The sequence below is a fragment of the Caretta caretta genome, chromosome 6, assembly GCF_965140235.1.
Source record: "Caretta caretta isolate rCarCar2 chromosome 6, rCarCar1.hap1, whole genome shotgun sequence".
Taxonomy (NCBI): domain Eukaryota; kingdom Metazoa; phylum Chordata; order Testudines; family Cheloniidae; genus Caretta; species Caretta caretta.
Window position 1 is genome coordinate 53,836,514 of NC_134211.1, and position 21,997 is coordinate 53,858,510.

General features: G+C 41.6%; 1 protein-coding gene across 9 annotated transcripts in view; it reads right to left on the reverse strand.

The window, feature by feature from the left end:
- Positions 1 to 21,997, reverse strand: part of LRRC4C (leucine rich repeat containing 4C) — an 856,114-nt gene that overhangs the window by 494,583 nt on the left and 339,534 nt on the right. The gene's annotated exons all lie outside the window — the stretch shown is intronic.

Here is a 21,997-nt window from a genome sequence, read left to right on the forward strand (position 1 = left end):
GCACATAAGTGACAAGCGCTGAAAAACAAAACCTTCCCAATTGACACATCTATGGGGGAGTGGGGAGGAAATCACAATGTAACAAAGAGAGTAGGGTTTTATTATTGCAGCACTTGTACCTCAAAATTGACACAATTTTTTTTTCATATGTAGAAAACAAGGAATTTTGACTGTGAGCAGTTTTTGTTTGGTTGGGTTTTTTTTTTCTCCCTCTCTTTTCTCCTATGAGAAAAAGATTATGATTTACTAGAAAAAACGAGTGTATTTTCTATTGTGGCAAAACACCTCCATTTTACAGGTTTGCTGAGGGCCATGAATCTGTGCCATTATTGTCACTAAAAGGTTGTTTCCTAATGAAAATGAGGACATTTCACCTTCGTCAATATGGACAGAAGGATTTTGAAGAAATTTGTTTGGTTGGTACTTCAGAATAGCACCCGTTTCTACACGTTTGTAATGGCTACCAATAGGAAAAAACAAAGAAGAGGGAGATTTGAGTGTTGTAGCAAGCCAAACTTCTACCAGTGAAATCTAATTAACTTTGGAATGGTCTCTCTGGGGAAATGGCGTAAGCCTGACCACTTCAAATATACTGGACAAGGCACTAGTAAGTATGTGTGTGCAATAGGATTTTCTAGAGTGATCAGCATTGGCCTAACTGCTCCGACTGAAGGCAAAGGTAGCTTTACCATTAACTTGAATGGGAGTAAAGTTAGAGCGGTGTTAAGAGCTTTTGAAAAATACCACCCATAGAAAATAACCCTGCAGTGGAAGTGACAGTTCTCAGCTTTAGGCAGAGTTCCCTTTTTGGTCACTCCACTGGCAAAATCGGATAGCTTTCCAAATATAATGTGGTATAGGCTTCACTGCTTAGAAGACTTTAGTAACTTCAAACTGAACACTATCAGAGAAAGAATACACTGTTGAAGACTGTCATAAATATAAAGGGAAGGGTAAACCCCTCCTGGCCAGGGGAAAGCTCCTCTCACCTGTAAAGGGTTAAGAAGCTAAAGGTAACCTCGCTGGCACCTGACCAAAATGACCAATGAGGAGACAAGATACTTTCAAAAGCTGGGAGGAGGGAGAGAAACAAAGGGTCTGTGTCTGTCTGTATGCTGCTTTTGCCAGGGACAGAACAGGAATGGAGTCTTAGAACTTTTAGTAAGTAATCTAGCTAGGTATGTGTTAGATTATGATTTCTTTAAATGGCTGGGAAAAGAATTGTGCTGAATAGAATAACTATTTCTGTCTATGTATCTTTTTTGTAACTTAAGGTTTTGCCTAGAGGGGTTCTCTATGTTTTTGAATCTAATTACCCTGTAAGATATCTACCATCCTGATTTTGCAGGGGGGATTTCTTTATTTCTATTTACTTCTATTTTTTATTAAAAGTCTTCTTGTAAAAAACTGAATGCTTTTTCATTGTTCTCAGATCCAAGGGTTTGGGTCTGTGGTCACCTATGCAAATTGGTGAGGCTTTTTATCCAACATTTCCCAGGAAAGGGGGGATGCAAGTGTTGGGAGGATTGTTCATTGTTTTTAAGATCCAAGGGTCTGGGTCTGTAGTCACCTAGGCAAATTGGTGAGGCTTTTTACCAAACCTTGTCCAGGAAGTGGGGTGCAAGGTTTTGGGAAGTATTTTGGGGGGAAGGACGCATCCAAACAGCTCTTCCCCAGTAACCAGTATTAGTTTGGTGGTGGTAGCGGCCAGTCCAAGGACAACGGGAGTAATATTTTGTACCTTGGGGAAGTTTTGACCTAAGCTGGTAAAGATAAGCTTAGGAGGTTTTTCATGCAGGTCCCCACATCTGTACCCTAGAGTTCAGAGTGGGGGAGGAACCTTGACAAAGACAATCCAGAACTAGAAGACAATGCACTGGATAATCAAATAGGCCTGTCATCTCTAAAGTCTACGATTGAAATACTTGCAAAGAGATCAGTCTTGCCATTGGATACTCATGGAGTGGAAGCAGGTAGTGTGATACAGCTCTACAATTTTGTCAGCCCTCCATGGAGCTATGATTATGACATATTAGATCTGTGTAATTATTAAGAGATGCAGACTGGCTTTAAGCAGTTTGAGAGCAAAACTTGGCCCTGTTACAATATTAACAATTCAGATATATGAACCTGCGCTCCAACTGAAGTGAGCTAATGATATTGGTGTTACAGAGGGCACTCAGCCCTGGAGGGACCCATTGTGTGAAGGCTAGCCTGTTATCCTTCACACCCTTTGCCAACCCACTATGGAACAACTTCAGTTTCCCCTAAAGAGCTTTCAATAAGTTCAATGAACTTTTTATGTAGTGAATAGTGTCCCCTCTATGAATCTACTTTATTTAGCCAAAGGCCAAACATGGTACACAAGCAAGACTTAACCCCAGTATCTAGCTGGTGGGAAAAGAGTGTGGAAAAAGGGGGGCAAGTAATCTTTAGTCTGTCTACCACATCTGAGTCCATTTGTCTCCTCCTTCCAAGCTCCTTATTAGTAAAGTCCTCTTGACCAGGGACCCCTTTCCAGAGTCAAGTCTCTTGCCATCACCAGATGAAGGGTTCCTTTACTGAACACAGGATCCCCACTTAGGTCAAACTACTGCAACTTGTTTACAGAGCAGCATGTATTGCCTCTGCAATCTGATCCACCTGCTAAAAAGTCTTTCTACTCAAGTCAGGTCTCTCCTAGGTACTTAGCATTCTCAGCTTTCTCCCCTTTCAGAACCTCTTCCCTTCAGAAGTGCCCTTCATAGATTTCCTTTTCTTACAAGCTCCCTACCCAGCTCCCATAAGAAATACATCTCCTTAGGAGCTTCCTGCATCTAAGAATTTGCTGACTGAGCCCTCAACCCTCTATTAGGCCCATGTTGCCCTTAGCTAATTGACTGCTCTTCAGTTACCTAGGTAATTAACTACTCAAAGGAGCAGCTCATTCTCCTTAGCAGAATCTATCACAGGTAGACTGGGTGCCTGATCCCATCAGTTTTAGATGAAAGGTACGAGATGGTTACTGAGTCAGGAGGGCCTGTGGCTGCCCTTCAGCTCTACAGGAGAGACACCTGAGGGAAGGTCCAATTGTCTTTTATAAGGCTTTCATTCAGGAGAGGGGAAAAGAAGGATGTAGGAGAAAAGAGAGTTGGAGGGTAGAAAGAGGTATTGGAGAACAGTTTAGGGCAGTGGAGAAGGGGCTTGTATTGCAAGTCTGGGAGTGGAAAAAGGGCTTCCCTGGTAAGCCTACTACATCAGGGTTAGTTCTTGCAACCAGTAAACCAGAAGGCTCCTGTGACCAGGTCACAGGGGGTGCAGGAGGACTAGTAGTTTGGAGAGGTTGGGGAAGGAGACCCAGGAGAAGGTGAAGAGCTGTACTGCAGTAGCAGCTACAGGACTTGGGGTAGAAGAACAGGCATTATTAGGCAGGGTGGTTGCAGCAAATTTCATAGTAGAACAGGAGCAGCGACAAAAGCAGGGGGTGTTGAAAGAGGACAGGGGCACAAGTAAAGCCCCTTGCTCACCTTCCCCCCTCCCCCTTTAGTGGTGGGAATTGAGTCATGAGATCTGGCAATAGCAGCTGATGCGGAGGACCGAAGAAGTAGTGGGTGGAGGAGACTGGCTCACAGTGCCAGAGGAATGAGGCTAGTGGTGAAGGCAATTATTACTCAAACAGAGCTTGGTTTGAGGGCTGTGCCCAATAGAGGTGCACATGGGGCAGAGGAAAGTGTGGGGGTTGGGATGAACTAGAGTACAAATAGAAGTGGAGGAGGAAGGGGTGGGGTTGGAGACAATCAAATAGAGGCTAATCTCCTTGATTAGGGAACAAGCATTTCCCAAGTAGCGGGAAAAGAATCATTAAAAAAAATAAAATAAACCTGAGGAGACAGGTATGAGAAGTGGAATTTTACTGCTTGGGCTCTCTGGGACAGCTTCAGATGTCAATGTAGTACAGACTCAACAGCAGCACAAGGAACTGTCTGGGTCTTCTCAGGAGTTGAGGCTATTCGTGTGGAAGAGGACACTAACCACCATGGGGGTGCACTCAGACACCAGGTTTCCCATTACTAAGGGGATGATGTGGGGCCGGAGGCACCTTGTGTAAAGATATTGATGAAAATGAGTGACAGGAATAGTGGTCAACAGTCAGGGAAGGAGGGAGGAATGGAAGTGGGGTGAGGGTACAGGGTCAGATAGCTGCAGATGGGTGAAGGAGGACATATTTTGTTTGCTATATATTTCCCTAATACCACCAATGCCAGAGAGATGTTTTAACAGAGATTGTTATTTTAAAAGGCAGAGGTTTGTGTCTTTGGACTTTGTAAAGGCAATTTAGCTGCCAGTGTTGAGAGATGGACCTCGGTTTTCAGAATAATAATCTGAGGGAGAGCTTTTGGAAGCACTATGGGAAGGTTTGTGGTAAAAAGGCTTAGCAGCATGCTTCTTTAACTGTGCCAGTTATAAATAAAGTCACAATTCTCTTTCGAAACAATACAGTTCCAATCAGTTGAGGCCTGGTTAAGGCAGGAGACAATAGCTGCAAAGGGAGGGAAAACATGGGAACTTGGTACATGCATATCAGGAGAGATTGAAGGTGGGTAGAGGACAGCAGTATTGAGCGGGAATAAAGAGCCTCCTGTAGGACTGGGGAGGAGACAGCTGAGAAGGGAAGTAGAGGAGCAAAACTCCAGTGACCCTCAGAGGGAGAGGTAGAGATTGCTGGAGGGAGAGATGAGGATTTGATGCTAAATAGGTAACAAGAAGGGTGGGAGTTGGGTGAGCTATCCCAGTAGACCCCCAGTAGTGGCACCAGATGCCTGGTGGGTAGGGAGGAGCCTCCTCTCCTCCCGGCTGCTCTCTTTGAGCCTTTACCTAGTGGTTATTCCCCCAGTGTTGTTTTCCCCATCTATCGCAGAACCAGGCAGCTGCATCTCCCGCTCTTGATGAGTGGCTACATCCCACAGCCCCTATCATAAAGAGGAGCTTTGAAGGGGGAGAAGGTGAGCTATCAGGGGAGGAGAGGGTACTAGCTCAAGTAAAGAGAATTCCCTGGAGCTGGGGACCCCAGATCGTTTCCCCCTTTTTTCTTCCATGACCCGTCCCCTCATGTACAGAGCTGGGCAATAAATTGTCTCATCTGTGCAGAGGAGATGGAGGCTCAGGAGTTAGGTGGAGATGTAGGGCTCTGGAGCACCCTTGTCACAGCAATAGAGGCTCTGGAATCAGTTGATGGATATTGGGGAAGGGGCTGGAAATGTGGAGGGAGTGGTAGGCCTGCAGGAGGGAGATGGAAAAGAGGATAAGAGAAGCGGGGTTTCTTGAGAGAAGGGACTGAGGAAGCTGGTGGAGATATCTAGCTTGGTCACTGGAGATGGGTCATGTCAAGTGATGTCACCAGCCAGTGGATGGGTCATTGTCACTGGTACAATCCTACTACTTTCCCTTCTCCCACATGCACAGTTTATCCAAAAGCCTTGCAGACAGGGAAACAAACAGTTAAGACACCCTGATAAGAAATTAAGAAGGGGGTGGGTTTTGTGAGAACTGAAAGGGGGCAGGGAAGAGGGAGACTTCAGAGAGGGATGGAAAATTGCATGACATATTAGTATTGTTATCAACCCTTGAGGAGAATGTGAGGCTGAGGATTTGCGTCGGGAAGTATTCCTCATTGTGAAAAACAATATCTGATGGATTTAGTGCTAGTAAACATTCAGCTACATTAAATTAAAAAAGCAGAAAGTGAGAATCTAAAAATAACCATCACAGCAAAAGAATAGTTTTCTATAGTTTTTTTTTAACTGCTGCACTGAGTTTAGCACATTTTACAAAATATCATGAAATCCCAACATAGATTAATGAAGGCTGAAGTTCTTAGTGATGTGTGAAACAGAAAAGAGTTTGGCATTTTTGTTGAGAAAGCAAATAGTTTGGAAATGTAGTAAGATCTGTAAGATTTATTGAGTTCATGAGAAATATCATGGGAATAGTATTACTCATTCCTTTCCCTCTTAAAGTACTTATTATCCTGTAGGCCGCAGTCTATTGAACAGCGATGAGTTCCTGTAAAAAAAGCAGTTCCTGAAGGAAAAGCGATATTTTAAAAATCCAGGGCTTTGCTATGAAATCTTTTCCATTTGAGAATATGAAGCATTTTACAATTAAGCCTAATAACACTCCCTTGTGAATAAAGTCAATTTCTTCATTTGATGAAAGGGGAAACTGAGGCCCAAAGGAGTCAAGTGACTCTCCCAAAGTCAGACAGCATGTCTGTGACGGAGCTGGGAATAGAACTTGAAATCCCCAACTTCCAGTTCCCAGAGTTAAGCAGTAAATTCCTTGTTTGTGCACACCCAGTCCCCCTAAGAAACAAGTGAACAAAACACTTTTTTTTTGAACTTCAAAAATTTGGATTCAAAGTGAACTTTTGGCAAAGGCTCAAATCAGTTTCTGTGATCCTAACTAGTTCTGTTTTGGTCTCTCTAAGCTGACATTGGAGCATCTGGAATTCTGTGGCATGTCTGAGCATTTTTTTCCTCTGCTAAAGACATAGGTTTTTTTTGTTGTTGTTTTAACTGATTTCTGTGACCCTTTGTGGTAGGGTTCAAGTGTAACTATCTATAATCCTGTACCCATGAGAATGCACTGTAGTCTGTAATACAACAGGAATCCAGGCTTCAAACAGTTTTAAATAATAACAAATGAAGCTATGGACAAAGAGGGAATGTGTGTGTAGAGAGGGGTGTATCAAGGTTCCTTCCCCACTCTGAACTCTAGGGTACAGATGTGGGGACCTGCATGAAAGACCCCCTAAGCTTATTCTTCCCAGCTTAGGTTAAAAACTTCCCCACAGTACAAACTTTGTTTTGTCCTTGAACCCTATGCTGCCACCAACAAGCGTCTTACACAAAGACCAGGGAAAGAGCCCACTTGGAGACATCTTCCCCCAAAATATCCCCCCCAAGCCCTACACCCCCTTTCCTGGGGATGGCTTGATAAGAATACTCACCAATTTGTACAGGTGAACACAGACCCAAACCCTTGGATCTTAAGAACTATGAAAAATCAAACAGGTTCTTAAAAGAAGAATTTTAATTAAAGAAAAGGTAAAAGAATCAGCTCTGTAAAATCAGGATGGTAGATACCTTACAGCGTAATCAGATTCAAAACATAGAGAATCCCTCTAGACAAACCCTTAAGTTACAAAAAGACACAAAACCAGGAAACTACATTCCATTCAGCACAACTTTTTTTACCAGCCATTAAACAAAAGGAAATCTAACGCATTTCTAGCTAGATTACTTACTAACAGAGTTATGAGGCTGCATTCCTGATCTGTTCCCAGCGAAAGCATCACACAGACAGACCCTTTGTTCCCCCCATCCAGATCTGAAAGTATCTTGTCCTCTCATTGGTCATTTTGGGTCAGGTGCCAGCTAGGTTACCTTAGCTTCTTAACCCTTTACAGGTGAAAGGGTTTTGCTTCTGGCCAGGAGGGATTTTATAGCACTGTATACAGAAAGGTGGTTTCCCTTCTCTTTATATTTATGACAGGATGGGACAATGTTAAGAAAAAAAGCAGTGACATTTCTTCTCCAGAGATTCCTCTATTAACACCATGGATTAGCCCTTGACCTAAACCGCTCCAGAAAGAAAGAAGGGCCAACTAAGAATTTGTGACACTCAGTAGTATATTCAAGGTCCATCTAGAAATGGACTAATCTGCTTGGATTTCATAGGATATTGATCTTAATGTGTTCCCATATAGGCCTAGAGCTCCCAGCATCCCTCATGGTTATGTCAAGGGGAACTAAAGGTATACTTGACTATGAGCATACTGAACTTACATAGGATGTGCCCTGAAAGGAAGGAGAATATATCTAAGGTGCGATCCATTTCCACAACCTATTTTTGCAGCTGTGTTGGATGGTTTAACTGCATAATCACATATTAAAACCTGGAGGCACTGAGTTTGGTACTAAACCTGAACCAGTCTCCCATAAAGCTTTGCATAGTTATACGAAAATAATGGAGAATTACTAGCAGATGAACTTTATTACATATGGAACAAAATGTATTGAGAAATTAATCATAGTACCTGTACAGGATGTATTGACTACAGGAAAAAAAATAAATGTTATACAACTAATCACAGAATGTAGAGAGAAATAAACACGGAGGCTATAAAAGCCCACAGATCTGTGACCAACTTTGAACAGATTTGAACTGCAGGGCTGTTTCCCAGGGTTTGGTATGTATTTACCTTTCTGTTTGTACTGATCCATCTTTGACTAATAAACATCAACTGAGCTATCTGCTGTCTTGTTGACCAATCTAAATCAAGTCACCTACACATTTATACTGTATTAAACTATATTACAAAGTGCCATACAAACTACACAGAGGAGTCCCCTTTAGATCTGGTCAGAAGAATTCAGATTAAACACTTTGTGAATGGAGGTTGCAGAGTTGTTGAAATCAGACAGTTTTGCAAAACAGGCACAATGGTAGCATTGGCTGATCTGGGAGCCTGAAGGCTTGGGAGCCAGGGCTTCCAGGCTCCCTGGGTCCCCAGCAGCGTACCAGGCTTGTTGTTATGGAGCCATAGACCCTAGAAGCCCTAGCAGCTGCTGACTGAAACTAACATCAGTTTCACTGCTGCCCAGCCCTGAATAGCAGCGGTGAAATTGACCAGATTCTTGTTAACTTGGGAACTTGTTTCCAAACTAAATTTATGATTTTTGTTCCTCGAAAATGTTGTTTTAGCTTTTCATCCCAACTCAGGAAGAAAAATATTTCTGAAAACTTGCTTTCATGCAACAACACTTTGGTTTCCTAGCCAACTCTAGTCACTTCGCCCACTGTTCAAATACTTCTGGAATAAAAGGCAGCAGTTTAAATGCAGACAGCAATGCTATACAACGGTTTAGGATAGGAAGCAAAGAATACTTTTTTTTTCCCCAATTGCAATTTCAGAAGTTGTTCAAAGCAGAATGTAACTGCTGGAACTGATATTTTGGTTGAGACCTCTACTACTACAGAAGGAGTCTAATGAATGTTTAATTACTATAAATAGTCAGGAACTTGGTTTTATATATCATCCAAAAAACAAAAAAAGACTGCACCTTTCTAAGGCACTGGTTCACCACTGCATTACAAAGGAACAGTAGGACTTAATGATTCACCAACACAATTTGTTTTATATCTTTCTCCCATCTTACAACACCAGCTTAAGGAACAGTCAGTGAATACTAAGCAGAGTATGGCTAAGTAGAATCATAGAATATGAGGGTTGGAAGAGACCTCAGGAGGTCATCTAGTCCAATCCCCTGCTCAAAGCAGGACCAGCACCAACTAAATCATCCCAGCCAAGGCTTTGTTAAGCCAGGCCTTAAAAACCTCTAAGGATGGAGATTTCACCATCTCACTAGGTAACCCATTCCAGTGCTTCACCACCCTCCTAGTGAAATAGTGTTTCCTAATATCCAACCTAGACCTCCCCCCTCCTGCAACTTGAGACCATTGCTGTCATCTGCCACCACTGAGAACACCTAGCTCCATCCTCTTTGAGAAACCCCCTTCAGATAGTTGAAGGCTGCTATCAAATCCCCTCACTCTTCTCTTCTGCAGACTAAATAAGGTCAGTTCCCTCAGCCTCTCCTCATAAGTCATGTTCACCAGCCCCCTAATCATTTTTGTTGCCCTCTGGTGGACTCTCTCCAACTTGTCCACATCCTTTCTGTAGTAGGGGACCCAAAACTGGAAGTAGTACTCCAGCTGTGGCCTAACCAGTGCCGGATAGAGGGGAATAATCACTTCCCTCAAGCTGCTGACACTATTTCTACTAATACAGCCCAATGTGCCATTGGCCTTCTTGGCAACAAGGGCACACTGGTGACTCATATCCAGCTTCTCATCCACTGTAATCCCCAGGTCTTTGTCTGCAGAACTGCTGCTTAGCCAGTCGGTCCACAGCTTGTAGCGCTGCATGGGATTCTTCCTTCTTAAGTGCAGAACTCTGCCCTTGTCCTTGTTGAACTTCATTACATTTCTTTTGGCCCAATCCTCCAGCTGAACAATGGACCACTTTAAGCTTCTACGTGAGTAGAGGAGGTTGTGAGAGTTGACTTAAATTACTGTACAAAGTTCTATGCAGATGGGTATAGTAATGATATTGGGAAGCACTGATTTGGGTTTAAAGCCAGTAATCTCTCTCACAAATGAGATACAAAAGTTCATGAGTTGGTTCTTTTGTCAAATCATTATCCTTTCACTCTCTCCTTTGCCCTCTTTCCCCCCCCCCCCACCAAAATGCATTTAACAATGTGAGACACTTCCCTGACGAGACAGAATTTCTAGTTTATCGTACCTACTTCCAAAATAAATCACCATGGACTGAAAAGACTTCAGAAGCTCTTCGGAGAGTACAAAACAAGGACTGCTGTGTGGTGTTTGTTTCAATGTGGTACATTCTAGCTATACACAGAGTACTCTTTTCTAATATATACGCTATTTAGTCTTTTTTCCATTTTATTCACATAATTTACTGGGCCCTTCTGAATGTTAATCTATTTAAAAAAAAAAAACAGAGGATGAGTCTGTGCGTGCCATTGGAAATAAACAAGGATAACAAAACAGTGCATCTAGGACCTAATCCTTCAAGCAATTGAGTGCCACCTGAAGTCAAAGGGAGTAGAGGATGCTCAGCACCACAAAAGCAGCACTCAGCAACTCCCAAGATAGGACCTCTTATTTTTGATCTCTCTTATCAACCTTGTCATGTCATCTAATTTTCCCATTTGTCATTGAGGAAAGATAGAGTTGTACATATAAATGAGTGAAATATATAAAAATAAACAGTATATGCAGGTCTATCTTCAGAAGAATAGGTTCTGGACTTTGATTGATGCCATTCTTCAAACCCTGCTTCTGAAATTCTGTTCTGAGAGTAGGGCAAAATTCCACCAAATTGAGCTTTATTTAAAACCTCCCCCAATTTCAGGTTTTCAAAAGCAGACTAAGGATGACAAACTCCATGGAGTGGTTAGAAGAGAATGGGAGACAAAACCCTGGTTTATATTTCTAGTTCTGCCACTGAGTCACTGTTTAACCTTAAGCAACTTCTCATATCTCCCACCTCTTTTCATTTTATTTCATATTTACAAGTGGGTAATCTAATCTTTGCGTACTTCACAGAGGTACTGCGAGGCTTCTATAATGTTTGCTTTATTCTCCCTGCATTCTCAAAATTATTATTTCTTTAAAATGAGGGGAAATAATGACTTGAGAGCAAACTGTGACTACAATTAGTAAAGAGTAAACCACTTAGCAACATTAAGAGATATCAGAGGGACTCTGTGTCACTCAGCATTTGATATGAGTGATGGGGTTTGTCTAGGATAAGGAATATCCATATGATAATTACAATGAAATAATTATGAATTGCATGTAACTGTATTAGCTCTATTGCCAATTATCAAAAAACTAGACAACAGTAGGCCACTCATTCATTTCCTCTTGTGGCTTTGATGGTGTATTGGTGTTTAACAAAAATCACACAGCAACCAAGATAAAGTACAGATTGTTTTCAAAAGTCCCTGCCAGTGCCTGAGACAGATGCTTTCTGAAATTACACCTAGTGATTTGCAATACTCATGTGATTGATTGTTCACATTTCCTGGAAGTCTGCTGAACAAATATACTTGCAATCATTTGGTTCGGCTATATAAACAGCCTTGCATATTAGCTGGGGTTCTCAGGCACTATGATGATGAGTGCCAAATACTTAGACCTCAATTCAAGAAAGTTCACTTATTCAGGACAGCATTTAAGCACACACTTAGCGTTAAATATGTGACTAAGTCACATTGACTTCAGTGGGATTTAAACACATTCCTCAACTTAAGAACATGTGTTTAAGTGCTTTCATGAATCATGACCATAGGTAGAAAGAAAACAGATTCACAGTAGTATTTTGAATGGTGGTGCTCATCTGACTTGAGGTAACCCTTTGCTGTATGCCAGCATTTATGGAAGATAACAACCAAAGCATGGGATCAAGTAGAGGTGGGAATATACTAACAATCACTTTCTGCAAATAGTCATTTGAATTTTTAAACAGATTTGCTCTGACCACGTTGCTATCTTTTTGCAGTTTGCTTTACGTGAGTATTCTAGTGAATGAGCCTTACAAGCATGAACACTTTTAAAAAGGCAAATATTAGATACTGAATGTTCACAAACAGCAAATTTCAAATTGCAGAGTAAGCCAACAACTATGTAAAGTGCAAAATATATTCAAATATTCAATTCAAAATTTGCACTGGTATTGGTTAGTCAAGAGTCATTCAACAAAGAAAAACAATGCCATGTCGCTGATATAATTGACCAGCGCTAAATTAAATATAACTATGAACCAAGATTTTTTTAAATGAATGATCTATAGACAGGTTTCAGAGTAACAGCCATGTTAGTCTGTATTCGCAAAAAGAAAAGGAGTACTTGTGGCACCTTAGAGAATAACAAATTTATTTGAGCATAAGCTTTTGTGAGCTTTAAGCTTATGCTCAAATAAATTTGTTATTCTCTAAGGTGCCACAAGTACTCCTTTTCTTTTTGCGAATTCCAGACATATTATCATTTGTGGAAACCTACTGGTGTATTTATGTCATTGTACCCTTTTAATATTGTGTCAAAAGTATCTAAAAAGTTTAGCAAGGAAAAAAGTGTCTATCCTGAACAATTTGGTTAGAGGGCAAAAATGATGAAAGTCTTTGCAAAAAAACCAACCCCTGTGCTTAAAAAAGAATTTGAAAGGTCAGAGAGAGGAAGGACATTTTGAACACAAGTGGGAGTTCACTCCAAGCATCAGGGGAGGCATGAAAGAAGTTGCAAAGCTTAAAGTGAATGGAGACAATAGATAGAGGACTGTAAAGAGTAAGGGCTTGGCTACATTTGCGAGTTAGAGCACATTAAAGCAGCCCCGGGTGCCTTAGCTCACTACCCGTCCACACTGGCAATGCACTTAGAGCACTCTGACTCCATGGCTAGAGCACTCCTGGTACTCCACCTAGGTGAGAAGATTAACACTTGTTGCGCCTTCACTGAAATGTCACGGCATCAGTGTGAACGAGGTGTTGCATTACTGTTCTCTGATCAGCCTCCTGAAATGTCCCATAATCCCCTTAAGTCAAGTGGCCACTCTTCTCATTGTTTTGGAATCACTACAGGAATATGGATATGTCCTTTGAAAGCTTTGTTTCTGACAGCCGGCTGCTTATCTGCTCCGAGATAAAGCAACCATTAGTGTGGAATGCTGTGTGTGTGAGGCGGGGGGGAGGGGAGTCTGTTGCTGTCTGAACTTACAAGATAGCATGCTGACATGTTCTCAGCCCCCCCCCAAAAACCCACTCTCTCTCCCCCCCACATACACACAAACACACTCCCTGTCACACTCCACACCCCTCCCATTTGAAAAGCATGTTGTAGCCACTTGCATGCTGGGATAGCTACCGCAATGCATTGCTCTCTGTGGCCATTGCAAGAGCTGCTAATGTGGCCACGCCAGTGTGCTTGTACCTGTCAGTGGGGACAGATTGCAGCACTTTCCCTACTGTGCTCTACAAAGGCTGGTTTAACTCAAAGCTCTATATCTGCAAGTGTAGCCATGCCCTCAGACTAAAAAGAAATAGTTTGTGAGATGAAAAGGGCATTAGAGGAATTGTGAAGAGCTCTGAAGGTGAGGGAAAACAGCTTGAACTTAATGTGATAAAAAGGTAGGATGTCAGAAGAGATTTGAGGCGGTAGGTTTGGGGTGATGTGATCAGAACTTTAGTAAAGGGAGACGACTTTAGCAGCAGGCTTCATAGCTCCACTGATGTATTCCTGAGAGACTGCCTCCACGGTCTTTCAACGTGCTACCACCATCCAAGGTCTTTCTGAAAGTCGACTATTTATTTGTGCATGTTCTGGCTGGGCAACAGTTTACTGGGAGCCAGAAGAGCATGTAAAGGTGTAGTTCTGACTTTCAATCAACACTCATTTGTCATTCCATTAGACACCCTTTACGCAATTCAGACGTGTTAAAAAATGCAATTTTAACGCTCAGTCACAGCCCCCCCCCCCATCTCACTTGCTGTAGCACAATAGTCAATGTGGCTTTATGTTACCTTTCCTGCATCTTGACCTCATTCTGAACATGCCTATTTTTTTCCCCCCATCTGTATCCCCAGTTGTTTATTTGGCTTCAGCCTTTGCAAAAAATATTGCTGACTAAGCAAAGCAAATGTAAATAGTTTCTGCAGGCTCTCTTTCTTGTAAGGCTAGTGGCTGCATTATGACAGCCAACACCACCTCATAAATCTAACATCTATCTTTAGAAAAAATATTGGAACAAATAGTAAGAGAAAACAAATCACAATTTCTAGAGCATAACAGAAACAAACAATAGGCAGCACTGAGGTTTATTACAGAATAGATTTTACTAGAAAAAAACTTGATTGATTTCTTCTTTAATAGAAGTACTAAATTAGCGACTAGAGAGAAAGCAGTGGCTGTAAAATAACAAGATATTAGAAAATAATTTGGTACACTGTCTCATGAAATCTTATTCTCTAAAGTAATCTAAATTAACTTGGCCTGCATTTAAAAACAAATAAAATGATAAATGACAATTTGAGTTGGCAGGAGTCATCAACTGTGGTACCATAGAGATTGGTGTTGGATATGGACAAAGGCCATGTTTAACAGGGACCAATCCTATTTTGCTAAAGAGGTTGACTAAACAATGTAATGCAACTTTTCTACCTGTAAATTTTGAGCTCTGTTACATCTATGTAAATCAGGAGTAGCTCCACTGGCCAAAGTCTCTGAGTGGTTAATCATTCCCTGATGGTGAGGAGCAGAGCTGAACTGAGCTTAGTAGAGATACTTGGTATAAAAAGTCAGGAGCCATGAACAGCTAACAGGAGAGTTTCAGAAAGAGTTTGGAGAGGGAGTGTGAGAGGCTTTCCTTCAAGGTCTATGTTTAATTCTAGGCTGGCCAATGATGGAAGCGTAATGGTGATCTGCAATGGAAGTGCCATGTTTGCTTTCTTGCTTGAAGCCAGAAGATACTTCCTGTATGGACAGCAAGCTGGTGACTGTGCTGGAAGAAAAGATTCTTGGACTGGAAAGGCAAGAGAGAATCTATGGAGAATGAAAGAATCTGAGATTTTTCTAGACAACCAGCTTCAGGAAACATGAGTACCCCAGGTTCAAGGAAGAACAGAACTGGCCATAAAGGATTTGGAGAGAGAGGAACTTAAAGAAGAGGTTTGGAAGTTCATATACACTAGAGGCAAGAGATCAAGGCAGCATTCTATTCGACTAGAGACAGATGAAGATGGGCAGGCTGTGCGTGGCCACCAGAGAGAGAGAAGAGGACCAAGAAGAATTCCACAAAGCTAGAAGTTTCCGATCCATACTGCATCCTCAGTCTGGAAACTGTGGAAAAGCTCTCTGAAGATCCAGGTGGTCTAGGGGAATGGAGAGATGCACAGGAAACACCTGAAGATGGCTGCTTGGCCCAAGCTGTGAGAAAATCAAGCTTGCCTGCAAAGATCTCTAACCAGTTAAAAAAAAAAAAGACAGATGATCCTTGTTGGTGATTCTACACTAAAGAACTGAAAGAACATTCTGCAAGAGAAAGGCAGAAAACAGGATGGTGTGCTGTCTTTTCAGAGCCAGTACACAAACATCACTCTACAATAAGATAGGCTTCTGAAGTCAGTGGCCAAGTGTTGGTTGATGATGGTTCATAGAGATACTAATGACACTGCATAATGATTTCAGGGAACTCAGAAAAGTACTGAAGAGGAACATCCAAGTAATCTTCTCAGAGATACTTTCTCTCCCTTGAGCGAAGGATGAAAGAATGCAGATGATTCTGGAAGTGAACTGGTGACTGGGTAAGTGGTGTAGAGTAAAGGATTTTAGTTTTGTGGAACATTGTTCCACCTTCTACGAGGACAGAGGGGGCTGTATACTTCAGATGGCCCCCATCTAAGTAGAAGTGAAACCATGCTTCTCTGGGACAAGTGGGCTAGAGTAGTCAGGAGGGCATTACATTAATGACAAAAGGGAAGAGTGAAAAGGGGAAGAAATGAGCCCTTATGTAACACAAAATTGAGACATTTAGAACAAAATTACTCAAGTAAACAAAAGAGGTGAAGAGAAGAAATTCTTTAATTGCCTATATACCAATGTTAGGAGCTTGAGTAACAAAACAAAGGAATTGGAATAGTTCATTTATGAGCATAAATTCAGTCTAATTGGTATTACTGAAACCTGGTGGGATGATTCACATGACTTGAATGTTAAAATCAATGATTATAACCTATTTAGAAAAGATTGAGTGGGGAAGAGGGGAGAGGGAGCAGAACTCTGTGTCAGAAATGCCATTACCTGTTTGAGTCACTGACAACTCGGAAGAAAACAATCTTAAATCGTTATGGTTCAATGTCCTAACAGAAAAGCACAATATGGGGTATTAGTTGGTGTCTGCTACAGACCGTCTAATTACACTAGAGAACAGGATGACTGGCTTGTTACACACCTATCTATAACGAAAGGGGAAAAGATCTGTGTAATCACGGGGGACTTCAATCTGAGTGACATATACAGGAGATCTCATGCTGCCAGTACTAAAACGTCATAGGAAACTCATCTATAATATTTAGAAATTCCAATCTCAAAAACTGTTGTTTCCAACATGAAGAAATTCTACATTAGACCTTGTCTTGACACACACAAAATTGATAAGAGAAATAAAAAAATAGTGGTAGTTTAGTCTACAAGTGATCATGACTTGGTCACATTTGTCATGTGCAAAACAGAATAAAGTCCAAACCAGGGATACATATATGGTGCTCTCAAAGGGCCTCTTTCATAAAGCTGAAAATAATTGTAAGCCATGTTAACTATGAGAAAGAATTTAATCAAAAAAGGAGAAGGATAACTTGGAATTCTTTAAAGAATACTTGACCAGATGACCCAAAAACAGAATCAAGGAAGAAGACCATATTAATTTAAAAAAAAAATGACCTGGATTAGAGGGGAAGTGAAGGCAGCTATTTGTATACACATATATAAAAAACAGACAAAAGGGAAAGTCAATAGTAATGATTATAAATCAGAAGCATGGAACTGCAGAAAACTGATAAGGGAAGTAAAGGGACACAAGGAGATATAGTTAAAATAGATATGATGAACAAAAAAAAGTCTAACAATGTTATTGATCCATTACAAGAAGGAAAGGGTAGAATTATAAATGAGAATGTGGAAAAGGCAGAAGCATTCTATATATATTTCCATTCTATATTTTGGAAAAAAAAAACAGATGAGACCTTTCATTCCTGTGGTAACTCATGAGGATGTTAAAGAGCAGTTAATGAAGTTAAACATTTTTAAATGTGCAGGGCCCTGTAAATTACATCCAGGTGTTTTAAAAGAACTGGCTGAGTTGCTTACTGGACCATTAATATTGATTTTCAATAAGTGTTGGAACACTGGGGAAGTTCCACAAGACTATAGGAAAGCTAATGTTGTGTCAATATTTTAAAAAGGTAAGTGGGATGACCAGTGTAGCTATGGGCCTGTCAGTCTGACATTGATCCTAGGCAAAATAATGGAGTGGCTCATATGGGAAGTTATTAATAAAGAATTAAAGAAGACTAATATAATTAATGCCAATTAACATAGGTTTGTGGAAAATAGATCCTGTCGATAGATCCTGGTGTCTTTTTTAAAAAAAAAATATATTAACACATTTATGAAACTTATAACGTAATATACTTAGACTTCTGTATGGTGTTTTATTTGGTATCACATGACATTTTGATTTTAAAAACCTAGAATGATAGAAAATTAGCCTGGCACACATTAAATGGATTAAAACTGGCTAACTGATGTAATTGTAAACAGGGAATCATCATTGAACAAGTGTGTTTCTAGTGGGGTCCTACAGAATTGTTGGCCCTGCACTATAACATTTTTATCAATGACCTACAAGAAAACAAAATAATCACTGAAGATTGCAAATGACAGAGATTGGGGAATGGTAAATAATGAAGATCACAGATAACCAACAGAGAGCAACCTGAATTGCTTGGTAAGTTGAGTGCAAGCAGATAATATGGTTTTTAATACAGCTAAATGTAGGCGTATATATCTAGGAACAAAGAATGTAGACCACATTTACAGGATGGGAGACTCAACCTTAGGAAGTGGTGACTTGGGGGGTCACAGTGGATAATCAGCTGCACATGAGTTTCCAGTGTGATGCTGTTGCCAAATGGGCTAACGTGATCCTTGGATGCAAAAACAAGGGAATCTCAAGTAGGAGAAGAAAGGTTATATTACCTCTATATGTGGCATTGGTGCAACCACTGCTGGAATACTTTGTCCAGTTCTGATCTCCACAATTCAACAAGAATATTGATAAACTGGAGACGGTTCAGAGAAGAGCCAAGAAAATGCTTTAAAAGGATCAATCAACCTGACTTATACTGATAGACTCAAGGAACTTACTTTATTTAGTTTAAAGAGAATGTTAAGGAACGACTTGATCATTGGCAGTAACTAACTACATGAGGAACAAATCATAGAATATCAGGGTTGGAAGGGACCTCAGGAGGTCATCTAGTCCAACCCCCTGCTCAAAGCAGGACCGATCGCCAAGCAGATCATCCCAGCCAGGGCTTTGTCAAGCCTGACCTTAAAAACTTCTAAGGAAGGAGATTTCACCACCTCCCTAGGTAACGCATTCCAGCGTTTCACCACCCTCCTAGTGAAAAAGTTTTTCCTAATATTCAACCTAAACCTCCCCCACTGCAACTTGAGACCACTGAGAACAGTCTAGAGCCATCCTCTTTGGAACCCGCTTTCAGGTAGTTGAAAGCAGCTATCAAATACCCCCTCATTCTTCTCTTCCGCAGACTAAACAATCCCAGTTCTCTCAGCCTCTCCTCATAAGTCATGTGTTCCAGTCTCCTAATCGTTTTTTGTTGCCTTCTGCTGGATGCTTTCCAATGTTTCCACATCCTTCTTGTAGTGTGGGGCCCAAAACTGGACACAGTACTCCAGATGAGGCCTCACCAATGTCGAATAGAGGGGAAGATCACGTCCCTCGATCTGCTGGCAATGCCTCTACTTATACATCCCAATGTGCCATTGGCCTTCTTGGCAACAAGGGCACACTGTTGACTCATATCCAGCTTCTCTTCTGCCAAACTGCTGCTGAGCCATTTGGTCCCTAGTCTGTAGCGGTGCATGGGATTCTTCCGTCCTAAGTGCAGGACTCTGCACTTGTCCTTGTTGAAACTCATCAGATTTCTTTTGGCCCAATCCTCTAATTTGTCTAGGTCCCTCTGTATCCTATCCCTACCCTCCAGCATATCTACCTCTCCTCCCAGTTTAGTGTCATCTTCAAACTTGCTGAGGGTGCAATCCACACCATCTTCCAGATAATTAAGGAAGATATTGAACAAAACTGGCCCAAGGACCGACCCTTGAGGCACTCGACATGATACCAGCTGCCAACTAGACATGGAGCCGTTGAGCCCGACAATCTAGCCAGCTTTCTATCCACCTTATAGTCCATTCATCCATCCCATACTTCTTTAACTTACTGGCAAGAATACTGTGGGAGACTGTGTCACAGCTTTGCTAAAGTCAAGGAACAACATGTCCACTGCTTTCCCCTCATCCACAGAACCAGTTATCTCATCATAGAAGGCAATTAGATTAGTCAGGCATGACTTGCCCTTGATGAATCCATGCTGACTGTTCCTGGTCACTTTCCTCTCCTCTAAGTTCTTCAGAATTGATTCCTTGAGGACCTACTCCATGATTTTTCCTGGGATTGAGGTGAGGCTGACTGGCCTGTAGTTACCAGGATCATCCTCCTTCCCTTTTTTAAAGATGGGCACCACATTAGCCTTTTTCCAGTCGTCCGGGACCTCCCCCGATAGCCATGAGTTTTCAAAGATAATGGCCAGTGGCTCTGCAATCACATCCACCAACTCCTTTAGCACTCTCGGATGCAGCGCATCCAGCCCCGTGGACTTGTGCTCGTCCAGCTTTTCTAAATAGTCCCGAACCACTTCTTTCTCCACAGAGGGCTGGTCACCTCCTCCCCATGCTGTGCGGCCCAGTGCAGCAGTCTGGGAGCTGACCTTGTTCGTGAAGACAGAGGCAAAAAAAAGCTTTGAGTACATTAGCTTTTTCCACATCCTCTGTCACTCGGTTGCCTTCCTCATTCAGTAAGGGGCCCACACTTTCCTTGACTTTCTTCTCGTTGCTAACATACCTGAAGAAACCCTTCTTGTTACTCTTAACGTCTCTTGATAGCTGCAACTCCAGGTGTGATTTGGCCTTCCTGATTTCACTCCTGCATGCCCGAGCAATATTTTTATACTCTTCCCTGGTCATTTGTCCAATCTTCCACTTCTTGCAAGCTTCTTTTTTGTGTTTAAGATCAGCAAGGATTTCACTGTTAAGCCAAGCTGGTTGCCTGCCATATTTACTATTCTTTCTACACATCGGGATGGTTTGTCCCTGTAACCTCAATAAGGATTCTTTAAAATACAGCCAGCTCTCCTGGACTCCTTTCCCCCTCGAGTTATTCTCCCAGGGGATCCTGCCCATCAGTTCCCTGAGGAAGTTAAAGTCTGCTTTTCTGAAGTCCAGGATCTGTATTCTGCTGCTTTCCTTTCTTCCCTGTGTCAGGATCCTGAACTCAACCATCCCATGGTCACTGCCTCCCAGGTTCCCATCACTTTTGCTTCCCCTACTAATTCTTCCCAGTTTGTGAGCAGCAGGTCAAAAAGAGCTCTGCCCCTCGTTGGTTCCTCCAGCACTTGCACCAGGAAATTGTCCCCTACACTTTCCAAAAACTTCCTGGATTGTCTGTGCACCACTGTATTGCTCTCCCAGCAGATATCAGGGTGATTGAAGTCTCCCATGAGAACCACGGTCTGCGATCTAGTAACTTCCCTTAGTTGCCAGAAGAAAGCCTCATCCACCTCATCACCCTGATCCGGTGGTCTATAGCAGACTCCCACCATGACATCCACCCTTGTTGCTCACACTTCTAAACTTAATCCAGAGACACTCAGGTTTTTCTGCAGTTTCATACCGGAGCTCTGAGCAGTCATACTGCTCTCTTACATACAATGCAACTCCCCCACCTTTTCTGCCCTGCCTGTCCTTCCTGAACAGTTTATAACCATCCATGGCAGTACTCCAGACATGTGAGTTATCCCACCAAGTCTCTGTTATTCCAATCACATCATAATTCCTTAACTGTGCCAGGACTTCCAGTTCTCCCTGCTTGTTTCCCAGGCTTCTTGCATTTGTGTATAGGCACTTGAGATAACTTGCTGTTTGTCCTTTCTTAGTATGATAATGATACTAATGTTTGATAATGAGTTCTTCAGTCTAGCAGACAAAGATATAACAAGATCCAAGTTGAAACTTTACAAATTTTGACTGGAAATAAAAAATTATGCGTTATTAGTGATGGTAATTAGCCACTGGGATAATTTACAAAGGGTGATCGTGGATTCTCCATCACTGACCATTTTCAAATCAAGATTTTTTTTCCCAAAAAACATATGTTGTAGGGATTATTTCAAAGAAGTCCAGGAGGTCTGACTAGATGAGAACAGTCATCCCTTTTGGCCTTGAAATCTATGAATATACACTAGTGTAACTATTATAATTTGGTATTATGAATCGTGATAGCTTCTAGTAAACAGCAAGCCTAAGTTTAACAGTAGAAAGTTTGCAAGGACCATAGTTTTGTATCTTGTAGTAGATCTAACACAAATATTAATGAAACTTCAGCGCATTAATCTAGGCTAAAAGAGTATATGGCATTTTGAATGCTTTGTTCACCTGAGACTGATAGTGGAAAAGCAGTTTGAGGTGATTGTAATAAATTTTCATCAGTTTGTGTGTCAATACACCTGAAAAACCA